The following is a 12,606-nucleotide window of genomic DNA, read 5'->3' as shown; positions in this document are numbered from 1 at the left end:
TCTTGACCTCCGACTGCAGACGGCAGATGATAAACTCAAACTAATGTTTTAAAGTTGAGGATCACAGAGTGAAGTTGGGCTGTCGTCGCGTTATAGAAAATATACTGTTGAGAATATGTAAAACCTTTTAAAAGCTGCCAGTATCTGTCAGTATTTGTAAACTGTATGTAAGATTGCACACTACATGTTTAGAATATAGCTGTAGTTTTGTCAAGCAATGCAGTGCAACAGTTTAAAGATCACAACTAATTACAGGGGAAACGAGTCAATTGCTTGAACCTGAAAATCAAATATGAGCGTACGTCTCATTCTCATCCATCATCATGGTTAATACTAACATGGATGAACATTTGAGTGTGATGCTGAACAGTTCAGTTCATTCAGATGAATCATTTTCTTTTTAAACCAGGTCAAAGTGAAGTGAACATCGTCACCACATGGTGGGATTTATTTCAAGTTGTTTTATCAGACTGCTTTGGTTTGACCTTGGTGTGGATACATTGTGAATTGGGTGTAAGGCACATCCAAGCCAACTTGACGCTCTCTTTATTAACATGATTTGAGACAACGATTTCCTCACGAGTCCTCATAAGGCTTTAATAAGGTTGTTTTTAAAACCCTGATGGTCTCTTCATCAATTATGTGACTTTTTAATGTCTTGGTGTTATTTGACCCAAACCTGTCAGCACCTTGCTTCTACAGTTCACCTAAAATTAGCATTTTGTAATTAATCTCAGTCAACCTTTAATTAACAACAGCCTCACTCTTGTATTTTAGTTTTAACATTAAGCTGTGAAAAGTAGTTCAGAATACACAAATGTTGGGAAGGAAGGAGATGTGCACGAAGAATGGCTGGTGATTTCTGTCTCCACTGGCCAAACACTTGAACATGAAATGAAACTCGGAACATGTATCAGTACAAAACCTTCAGCTTCTGATGCTGAACCTCGTTACCTCTTAATGGTAAGTACATAAATGTTACCTGAAATTGATGTCCTTCGAAAAAAGATGCAATTGTCAAAGTCATTGAAATCAAAATTGAAATGTAAAGCTGTTAATGGCAGAAGAGCAGCTGTCATGTTACAGTTTCTGAGCCTTCACACAGTTCATGAAAAATTCATATATCCAGGTGAAAATTCATAAATCAATCAAAACGGACTTTGTGCACAGGCATACACAACTTTATAGAAGCCCATTGTCTCATATACTGTATGTATGATACACAACTGATCGGTTCTTAAAAACAGATTTTCGCTGCAGTTCTCTAATAATCTCTCATTTATTGGTCTTGTCCCCAGCGTGGGTGAAAAAGAAAAGAAATGTTCTCTCGTTTTCATATTAAATGCACAAATCTCATAATGCAAATGTTCCCTCGGGGCTCCTGTACAGATTTAGTTTTGTTACCTACTGTAAGGCATACTCTTGCATGCTTGTGTCTTAGAGCAGTTTGAAATGTAAAGTAGAGCAGAGTAGTCTCTTTTTGATAACGTGCAGTTGTTTGTACAGCAGAGGAGCCATGAGGCATTCGAGGACCCTGAAACACAGCTAAGCCGTGTGTCATCAGGCAGAAATGTGTGGAATTATGTGTATTACAAACTCTCTGAAAGGACCCTCAGAGAGCAGAAGGACTAATGTTTATGTCAGGCTGGGTTTTTTTCTTATATGATCATGCTTAAACTAATTCCTCGCTGTATTTGATGTTTAAATGAAAGCCAGGTTCATCTAAATACTTTTGATATTGTTATTACCTTCACTGATCCCCCTGCTATTTGACCTTTTTCACACTGCAGTCAGAGTGCCAATTATCCTTCTGAGGGACGCCAAAGGCAGAAATACAACAAAGACCCAGAATGTGCCTTGTCCTTGTAAAGATATTTTCTAACAAAAATCTCCAATGGGTAGAATAACTTCCTCTGTGCTGTGTGAACCTCATGCCACCAATGTCCCAGAAATGTTTTTGATCTGTGAGAAAGTAGATTAGGAGGTCAATAAGAGCAGGGTTGACTCTACAGTGCACAAACAGCATCTCTCCAGACCTTCACTTAGTACGCAGGAATTTATTTAACTTTTTTCACATTTACTGTAGTATCCTTCAAAAGTGTTTAATTTAAGTGCACACCCTACAATGTCTGCATGCCAACCCTGAAAGACTCTTGACGAGTTTGAATAGCACACGAGGAAACTTTTCAGCATTTGTATACCTTTATCAAAGTGACAATCGCTGAGTCTCAGCCCATTTTTTCAAAGTTGCATGTTGTGCTTATTTTAAATTTTGGGGATTTATTGAGACATTTCAAAGAAGACCACTATTTGTTCCGCCATCATGTAACTTAAAACCAAGTCATGGAATTAGCAAAGACTGTATAAAAAAAGACATAGTCTCTTGGTTTCTGAGAAGGCGTTTTAAAGTCCAACTTAGAAGGTCCGCTACGGTCCACTTCTAGTTGACACTCAAGAAACTGCAGTTTTTAAAGTTTTGCGTGAGCTTCATTTTTCAACACCAGAGGTCGCTGCTTAATGATCACCAAGAATATGAAAAATCTTAACTTTCTTATTATATTTTAGATATTTAAGTCTTGACCAAAGTGATGGATCTTTAGGCACACAGACAGTCACTTATAAGATCAACCCAGATTGGCTAACAATGTACAACTTGCATAGTAGAAGTTTTTCAACCTGCAGGTTATGGCAGTATTTTGCACTAAATACAAACCTGTGTGATGTCCACTAAACAGTGACATAGCTGTTTAATGATTTTTAAAAACAGCTTGAGTTTTAAAGCATGTTTATTCTAGGGTTTTTCAGTCAGTAATCATGTAGGTCAAACATCACCAGGCTGTGACAAAACACTTTTTTTATGATTGAACGTTTGTAATTGTCACCCTCAAGGGGATGTCGCCACCCTTACTTTTTTTGATATCTTAACATTTGTTTAATGCTAAGCAAACGCATGTTGTTTAGATATTCTTGTTCCACAGCAGATAAATAATGATGTCTTCTCCTCCAACAGGTTTCTGCTTGTGATTCAGAGGGAAATGTGCGGACAATCCCCCCATTAGCTCTGCTGGGAAACATCTTCCACTGTAAAAAAGGTAACTTTAGAGTTGCGACTGTGAAGGAACTCCAATGATTTGACTGACTCCAATCTCAGAAAGTATACGGTCTATCCACAATACAATAACCTCTGCGAGCAAAGGACACATTTCCAGGGCTTAAGGAGTAACCAGTTCACATACAAATAAGACCTTTCCTCTTCTGTTCATTGCCTTTGTTTACAGTTTATAAAGATGAGCAGCAAAAATGGAGCTGGAGTTGTTGTCTAAGAAGGGATTTTAGCTGAACTTTCATAGGCTATCCGTTTACAGAGATACAGAGAGCTCAAGCTAAATCATCTTCATACTATAAGTGATAGGTTCCCGAAGTACTTTATGGAAATTCTGCCTCTTTTGCTTCCCAGACTGTTTCCCTGTATATGGTGAAACATTTGTGAATTCTTTTACTCAGACTGTGAGATAATAGAGATAAAACCAACATGCCAGAATTTTCAAAAGACTGCCCTGTCTCCTACACCTGAGTCACGTCAGGAAGGACTTCTTTACAGACTGGGTGAAGGAGGTGGAACAATGACAGCAACCAATAACACACTATTTTCATACAGGCTTTTTTCCACGGGGCACGCTAAAAAAAATGGCTTCCTAATGTTTAATAGAGGCCAACAGCTCAGGCCTGATGTAGTTTATAGTTTACAGTTGGATGTTACACAGGCTATAAATGGTGTTTGACACTTCTTTAACTCCCTGTATCTGTGTTAGACCACAGGAATGAGTTGGGTATTTCATTCTTCTGAACTGTGCCGCCCTTTAATTAAAACATTTTAAAGGTGAAGGACTTAGTTTCATAAAATAATTTAATGTGGACCGAATAAAAGCGTTCATCTTCTTATTGGAGTTTAGAGGTTTTGGTGAGGCATTGTTAAAATCCTTTGGATACTGAATCATATTAATATTATTGCATTACAAGGTAAGCGTGGCAAGTTTACAGCACCTTTCAGACACCAGGCAATTCAAAGTGCTTCACACAGGCACAAAAGCATTTCAACATTTCACAAGATCATCATAAAACAATAAACAAAATCTTAAAAGGCAATACAAGTTGAGGTACAAAAAAGTTAGATCGATTTAGATACAAATAAGTTTAATAAAGATTAACTGATCAAAAGAAAAACAGTAAAAATGTGTTGTATATGAGTCTGTGTTACTGATCACCTGCTTTTTAACACACCTGCCGACCACTTGGATTTCTTTAACCAACCTGCAGCCTGCTGGGAGCACAGCTCATGATCAGTCAGAGCAGCAGTGTTGTGACAGCTCCTCCTGCCACAGTTGATTCCTGCTGCATGTAAATGTTGTCATCGGATGATCCATGGCTGTGCTCGCTCTGACCTATAGTGATAATGTGTCTGCGATGAGGATGTGGACGCTCCATGATCTCATCTGGCGGGGCCTCTGTGCGGGGATATTGACCGCGCTTTGTTTGGAGATGCGTCTTCATTTCTGCCACTCCGGGACCTTCATATTCCCAAATTCCCAGCGAGCATTGCGTCTCCGCTTTGTATCGGCCGGTGACCTTTTCCCACAGCAGTCCTACTTGATTAGCACATCGGTCGGGACAATGAGTGTCCGCCCTGTACACAGCCATTACCCGCATCTCTTTATCAATGTCCTGTAATTAAAATGTCACCGTTTAATTTTCGAGCCATCGCTTTCCTCTCGGCGGAATCTTTTCCTCCAATAAAGAGTGCAATAGAAAATCTCTTTTCACTGGAAACAAGAAAAAAGGATGCGGAGAAAGCGTTTAGGTGAGGCGAGCAGTGAGGGATCAATAGGCCCTTTAGTCCGCGAGGAGGATTGATCGCTCTCTAAAATGGGATTTATAGGGGTCATGCTTTTATAGGCTGCTGATACAACTGTTAATTATAAAACATTTGGCCTCAATTGCCACTGTTATTAAACCTGTCCTGATCGAGCAATCTTGATTTATCTCTTTATATGACAAAATGCAAGAGCTGATTGGAAATACATCTCTGATTATAACCTGAAACCTGAGTTATTATTATCCAGCTGCTCCGCCACGTGCAGGGCTTTTTGGCTTGCATCAATGGTGACATTTGGAGTTGTTAATGTGCCTCTTCAAGCTCCCACTTAAACAAAAAAAAGACACCCGAGTGTTCTGCACTTTTGAAAATAGCCAACAAACACAATTTCTCCCTTTTATTTAGGCTGCATGTTCGTGTTGGACTGAAGAGGTTTGAGCTTAATCCTCAGGTGCCCATGAGGCAGAAAATAACACATCATAATCTCCAGGACAAAATAAGTGATGCATTCTCTCTAATCTTGTGCTTCTTATGACACTTATAGTTTGTGGAAAAAAAGTAAATCAAAATAAGGCTATCGATATCATCAGTAAAACATTCATAGGCAGCGTTTATCTGTTTTTGAATGAGGAAAAACGATGGTCTGAAATAACAGAAAATAAATTGAAACGTGAAATGTCTTTTTTTATATATATAAAGAGGGGTCATAAATGGAGACATTTCCTCATTTAAGTGTTTGCATTGAAGGATTAAGTTACATTTTGCGCTTTCTATTGTGAGTGAGAATGATGTGACAGATGTCCAAACAGTCCCTTAAAGCTGCATTTAACGTGCTGTAAATCAAACGCTTAGCCTACTTAACCGTATTTTTAACAAAAAAATGTCCCCTCCACCCTGGTGTTAAATAATCCATCAGGTCTGGTTCACCTGGTGAGTGTGGACTCCTGATGACTTAAACCTGAACCGCCTGAACGTTTCAGGTGAAAGGTTTGTTTCAACCATTGAGCGCATATGAGTGAGGTCCGAGACACGTGTGTCCAACAGTAATAATAAAGAGCTCGCCTGAAATTACCGCTGAAATGTCTAATTAAAAGCTCCTCGCTGCTGATCCGCACACGTCAGCTCACGTTTCCCCGGAATAACCAGCAACAAAGGCTGCATTCAGGTCTGCGGTGTAAATAATTAAAAAGAGAGGAATAATTACAGTATAAAATTGTAATTATTGGCGGGGGCTGCAGGGGGAAGCCTCTGATGCTGAAAGAAGAGAGCACGCGCTTAGGATCGGGTTCAGCATCAATATTGCAGGGAGGTAAAACTGGCGAGCTCAGGCTGCACACACACACACACACACACACACACACACACACACACACACACGCACACACACACAGGGCAGCTGATGTATTACACTCTCTAACAAACCCCAGTGTGTTGTGGTTAGTTTATCTGCCTTCATCATTAACTGTCCTGAAAACGTAGGCTACTTAACGAGTTGATTGGTACCTGGCTGCCTTCTCCAAATATTTATTTGCTTGTTTGTGTATTCACATTTATTTTTGGCAGGACATTTTTCACAACAATATTTATCACTTCTATTCTAGCTTGAAAACAGCTAGAATAGCGCGCACACACACACACACACACACACACACACACACACACACACTAAATACATATGTACATCCTGCATTAATTTAATTTAATAACTCTCTTCGTGTTTTGTTTTGTTTGGTCTTTACTTTTGTAATTATCATTGAACCCCTCAACAACACCTAAAAGTGAAGTGTTTTTTTATATCTCCACATGACCTTGTATGTGATGCACTGTATGTCTTTGTAGTGGCACAAACAGGGAAAATAAATAAGTAAATAAAATAAATGTTTTGAAACTCATTCATAATTTCTCTGACTGCTTCCTGAAATCAACAGTGCCTTTGGTTAATGACTGTATAAGTTAAGGGTGCCTGCTCAATTATGTCCTTGTGAAGTTATAGCTTCTTTTTTTCCCGCCACTTTAGTTGCATTATGAAAAACATTTTCAGCCATATATGGAAGTATAAATGGTATAAGATTCAATATTTGTTAGTAGCATTTATTGTCAGTTTTTACCATTTAATATAAGACAATAAGAATATAGCATCACCAACTTTATCCTCTAATTTTTAGATTATGTATTTCAGGCTGAATATTAGCTCATTAAAGCTCACCTCAGACAGTAGAATAGAAACATGATATAGTCTTTAGTGATTTGACTCTTTCTCTCCCTTTATTTCACACAACTATTCCTCACTGCCTTTGTACTCTTGATTTATAGTGTAAGATTATTGTATTTTAGCAGCAACATGTAATACAGGAGGGTTTTTTTGGGTGGGTGGGGGGTCTTATTTTGGAACTCTCATTAGTGCATGTTGAAGTTGCAAAATTATACATGTCATTGCTCTCTGATCTCTCTTTCCTTTTTGTATTAATCCTTCTGATTCACTGACCCACACAGACACATCTGTCAGATTACTGACCTGATTTATAGGCACACTTCAGAATCATGGTGTAAAATAATTTAGGTTTCTTATATTTTCATCAGGTATAAACTTGGTCAGGGCGGGGTCTTGTGTGAAGGAATGGCTGTTTGTCATATTATTGCTCCATTCTTCATAATTCACCATTTCCTCGATCAGGTTATTAATAATTGGATTGATTGTCACCAATTACATCACATCACTCATTCTTGAGATAAGGGACAAAACAGGTTTTAAAAATGTTTTTTTTAAATGCACACAGCATTCTTTGTATGTGCATATGTTTGTAGAGAAATGTCTCAACAATTTAACCATGTAAAGGAACAGGTCCTAAATGAAATATTTTTTAATGAAAATTATCATGTTGCATTTTGGAACTTGATTTGTGTCAACTCCGTCAGACACACTAAAAAGTATAGAATTTTAACTCCTCCAGTCCAAGAAAAATCCAAAGTCCTGAAATAGATTGCTGTAGTGTTTAGTTACTCTGATATGCCATAAAATATAATATATAAACTTCTATTGTGATGTCACACTATTTTGAAAACCCCAATTTCTAAATATCTGCATTTTCAATATTTGTTTTTAATTTTAGTATTATAAAAACAATTTTCTTAAATAAATAAGACATAAGACATGTAGATAAGACAGTCTTTAATAACATTGAAAACACAAACTGAATAAAAAACAAACTGTATTTATCAAAAATCAACAAAAACATGTATCTGACGGTGTTGACATTGAACTGACGGTGTTGACATTGAACTGACGGTGTTGACATTGAACTGACGGTGTTGACGTCTATTACAAAACATTGTAGAACAGAACAATAAGCGCCATTCTCCTCCTCTTCTTGCTCTCCCCATCCCCATCCATGTCTTCTTCTCCACTTGTTCCTCTCCTCCACATCATCTCCCTGTACTTCCCTTCCTCTCCTCCTGTGTTCCTCTCCCCTTCATTTTGCTCTATTAATGCTCTTCTTTTCTCCTCAATCTGCGTCGGATGTGCTCACGCTCTATGAAGTCCATCATATCAGTGGCTATGGTATACATCTCTCTCGTTGGGCTTGACTTGAGTGGTGTTGCATTTCCCATTAGTTTTACAATGATGTCTTCAACTGGGCAGAAACAGACATCCCTCCTGCCAGACTTTGGTTTGAACTTTGTTGTTGGACCATGGGGATGTAGAAACTCGACTTTCACATCTTGGTGCTCAGTATCCACAGCAATGGTCCTGGCTAGCCACCAGTGGTCATCATACACTACTGCAAGCCAGTCTCCATTATTAAGGCTGCCAACAGTAGGTGCTAACAAAGCACTATCAGGATGTTTTAAAGGCTCCTCATCCAACTCCCCCTCCATCACATCTTCCCTCTCCTCCTCCATCTCTCCTTCCATCTCCCCTTCCATCTCCTCCATCAACACAGCCAAAGGTCCTTTCTTCCTTGCAGTCCTTGCATCACACTGCTGTTCCTCTGTGTAGACAGGGAAATAGACAGAAGCTGGGCAGAAGCACTGGCAAACCAACATCTCACTGCAAAAGCAGGATAGTTGTCTGTGGTAGATTCTGTTCTCATATGTTATGACCTGATGTATTTGTCTTGTTGAGGGAATCTGTTTGAGAGGTTGCATTAGAAGTGTGTCATATGTTTGCATGTCTTCTTCTGCAATATAGTACAGCTCAACACCCTTCAGACTGTTTGAGACCTTTTCAAAGAATGTATTTCCATCTGCCATGTCATTTCTTCTTAGGACCAAGTTGTCAGCTGTTCTTTTCACTGTTTCTCCAATGCCGTCAGGGGCGCCCTTACCATGGGAAGTGGGGAAGAAGTTCCATGTTGCTCTTTCAAAACCCAGTGTAGGTGGGACAGCAGAGACAAGAAAAAAATTCTTCTTGTTCTTATACTGTTTGCTTGGACCATCAGACCAAAAGTGCACAGTGATAATCTGTGGATATTTCATCTTGATTTCTTTTAGGACAGGATCCATGTGTGTCCAGATTGCTGCAGCATCCTGTCTCTTCGACTCTGAAACTGTGCAAAACCCTGCCTTTCCACCCTTAGTGTAATACATCCCAGTATGCAGTGTTATCTGTGGCAAATTTTGTCCAAAATGGCAGGCCTGAACTTCTGATTGATACCGGCATCTCCATGATTCAGCAAAGTCAACATGGACAATTGCTGTACTTTCATCACAGTTCTCAATTAGGTTTCTGTATTCTTTTGACTGGTTTCGCATTTGACACACATGTGTTGTAGTTTCATTTCTGAGTTTTTGCTCATAGAGTTTGATGAGCTCTGAAAGACTGCCACTGTGTTGGACAAGCTTAGTGTTCACATGGATTCCATTGGCTGTGTCCTCTTTTACTCTCTCCCACTGCTTCCACTGCACATGAATGTTGTCTTGCTCATGGGTTGGAACTGTGCATTTGCTTAGACATCGTGAGCAGGTGCGAAGAAGACAGGCCTCACTTACTGGACAGCAACACACTAATCGAAAACTTTCATCCAGTTTGTTCGACTTCACAATACCAGTCGATCTCAGGACCTCAAGCATTAAGCATGCATTTTCATGCATTTGGCACAGACATGTCTTCCGATCAGAAGCTTTTGGGGCTGTAACATAGAATGGCCTCAGAGTACAGAATGCAGAATAGCTTAGCTTCAAAGTTGGGTTTCTAATGAGGAAATCAGTGTGGAGGTTGATCATGGAGTCTGTAAGGATCATTCTCTGGTGCTTCATCTTTTTCCTTGTGATGGTGTCCATTTTATCAGTTGTTACATGTGCAGAGTTGATGAGGAAATCTTGAACAGTCTGTGTGATACCTTGGAGGAATGTTTTCTTTTTCTGTGCTGTCTGTTTCTTTCCTCTTATTAATTTGTAAGTTAATCCAAACTCTTGGATTTTGTTAAGGAGGCGATACTTCTTCAAAATCCTGCCTGACAAACTTAGCAATGGTGAAGGACGCCGTAACACAGGAGTTTGTTTGTTTTCCTGAAGCTCTCTTCTGAGAATGTTGTGGAAAAGAAGGGCTTTCTTGATTTCTGGATTTACAAGTTTGCTTCCTGACAGCATTTTCTTAGTTTCTGTCCCTGGGGAGTCCAGTATTGTTTTAATTGTAGCCTTTTTTCCTCGCCATTTTTGCTTTCTCAATTTGTTTCGCTCTTTTGCTACTTTCTTAAGCTTCTCTTTCAAAGCTTGTATTTCTCTTGAATGCCTTTTCCTACTTTTTCTTCTCTCCCTTTCACTTCTGCGAGACTGTCTGGTATTGCATTCATCAATACTCTGATCTAGTGGACTGTCTGGGGGTGTGTCTCCTTGCAGCAGTGCACCTTCACTGGACATTCGCTGTCTGGACCTTTTCTTTGCATCTCTCCAATACTTTCTCTTTTGCCTTTTTGCCCTGTCTCCTATGTTGCCTATTTGCATTACTTTTTTGTCTTGAACTCTTTTCTTCCACCTTTGTCTTTCCTTCTCTTGCATCTCATTTTTTATCTGGGGGTCACTGTTCAATTTCTCTCTTCTCTTTTTTTGGTAATCTCTATTTCTTCTCCTTTGCTCCTCAACAGACAATTTCTGTCTAGCCATGTTTTCCTACAATATAGTGAGAAATAATTAAAAAAAATCCAATCATATTAGAACAAACTGCTAAAATCAGCAACTTTTATTTAATATAGAATTATAATATATAAATTCTGGGAATGTTACACAGTAATAAGTAGACCACATTCTGTCCATACTCTACAAGTCAGAAGTGTAGGGGATGCATCACAAAGGTTAATAACACAATTCATGTTATATATGTACATTTGTGTTAATATACCACTGAAATAACATTTCAATCTTTTACTTTGTTTACAGATAATATTATATTTGCACATTTAGAGGTTCTTGGTGGATTTTTCAACTCCGTCAGCTTTCATGTCAACTCCGTCAGTTATAAAAACTGACGGAGTTGACGTCTGACGGAGTTGACAAAAGGGAATTTTTTTCCCTCCAAAACTTGTATTGTTCTCTGCAGCTAGCTGGATTGTTCTCAGTTGCTAGATGCCCAAACAACCTTACTAAAAAGCCTAAATTCTATTCACTACTGTTTTAAAAAAATCATGTTAAAGGGGAGACGGTGTTGACATATTCTAGCTGTGACCTTTGTAATATCAACTTTGTTTATCTAAAATATTAAAAAATGTCAAACTTACCAGAGCATCAGTGCTAGTGCTGCACTCAGCACAGTCAGGAAGAGGAAAGGGAGTCTTCAGGGATATAGCTTACCACACTATTGTCTAATTTAGTGGGGATTGCTGAAAAATCTGACGGAGTTGACAGAAACTGAGGACATAACTTTGATAGGCAGATTTATGGGGAAAATATTATTTAAACTTCACTGTATATATTTTTTTATAAATTCATGACCATTCTTTTTATTGAAAATATATGTTTCTGAACTTGTACAGTTTTTTAAAGTTTTTTTGGGCATGTGAATATTTTGTCCTCTTACTGAGGACAGGTTGAATAACATGGACCCCCAACGACAGACCAGACAATCAAAGAAATTCACACAAAATAATAAAAAAATGGATGATAAAAATTACATAGGTATACTCAATTCCTTCAGATTGAACTTTTTAAGCATGGGAATCATGATGAATGTATTGATTTTTAACATAAATCTGACTTTTTTTGGTAGGACATGTTTTGTCCCAGTTTTCAAGAATGAGTGACATACACTTTTGACAGTTTTGTATTTATTTACAAACATTTCAACTCACGTTCTCTTTGTCTATGTTTGTGTGCTTGCGCGCGTGCCTGCGTGCGTGTATCTCAGAGAAGGGGGGGAGAGAGAAAGAGAGTCCTGCCTTGGGCATCATCATAATCATCTCATATCATTTCACTTTATTTGCAGAACAACAAAACGATTCCACGCGCGAACAAAGCCTCTAACTCGTAGAAGAATGTTATCCTCTCTGTCTCGGCTTCCTTTGTCCATCATTTCTCCCATTCGTACGTCCCTCTTCTTGCTCAGGCCTCAGATTGATTTGCATGGTGGCCGTGGAAGCCTAACAGATGGTCGTGTAACCTGATAAACGCGCGCGGGCCTTTTGTCATTCGTGTTGCCCTCCAGAGTGCCACGCGCTCTGCCTCTTATTTCCCAGCTCGCTCCCGCTGCGGTGGAAATAATACAGCATGTTGATGACTGAACTCATGCTTAAAACACTGCG

The sequence above is a fragment of the Symphodus melops genome (genome assembly GCF_947650265.1).
Source record: "Symphodus melops genome assembly, chromosome: 3".
Classification (NCBI taxonomy): Eukaryota; Metazoa; Chordata; class Actinopteri; order Labriformes; family Labridae; genus Symphodus; species Symphodus melops.
Note: the sequence above shows the minus strand (reverse complement) of the source record.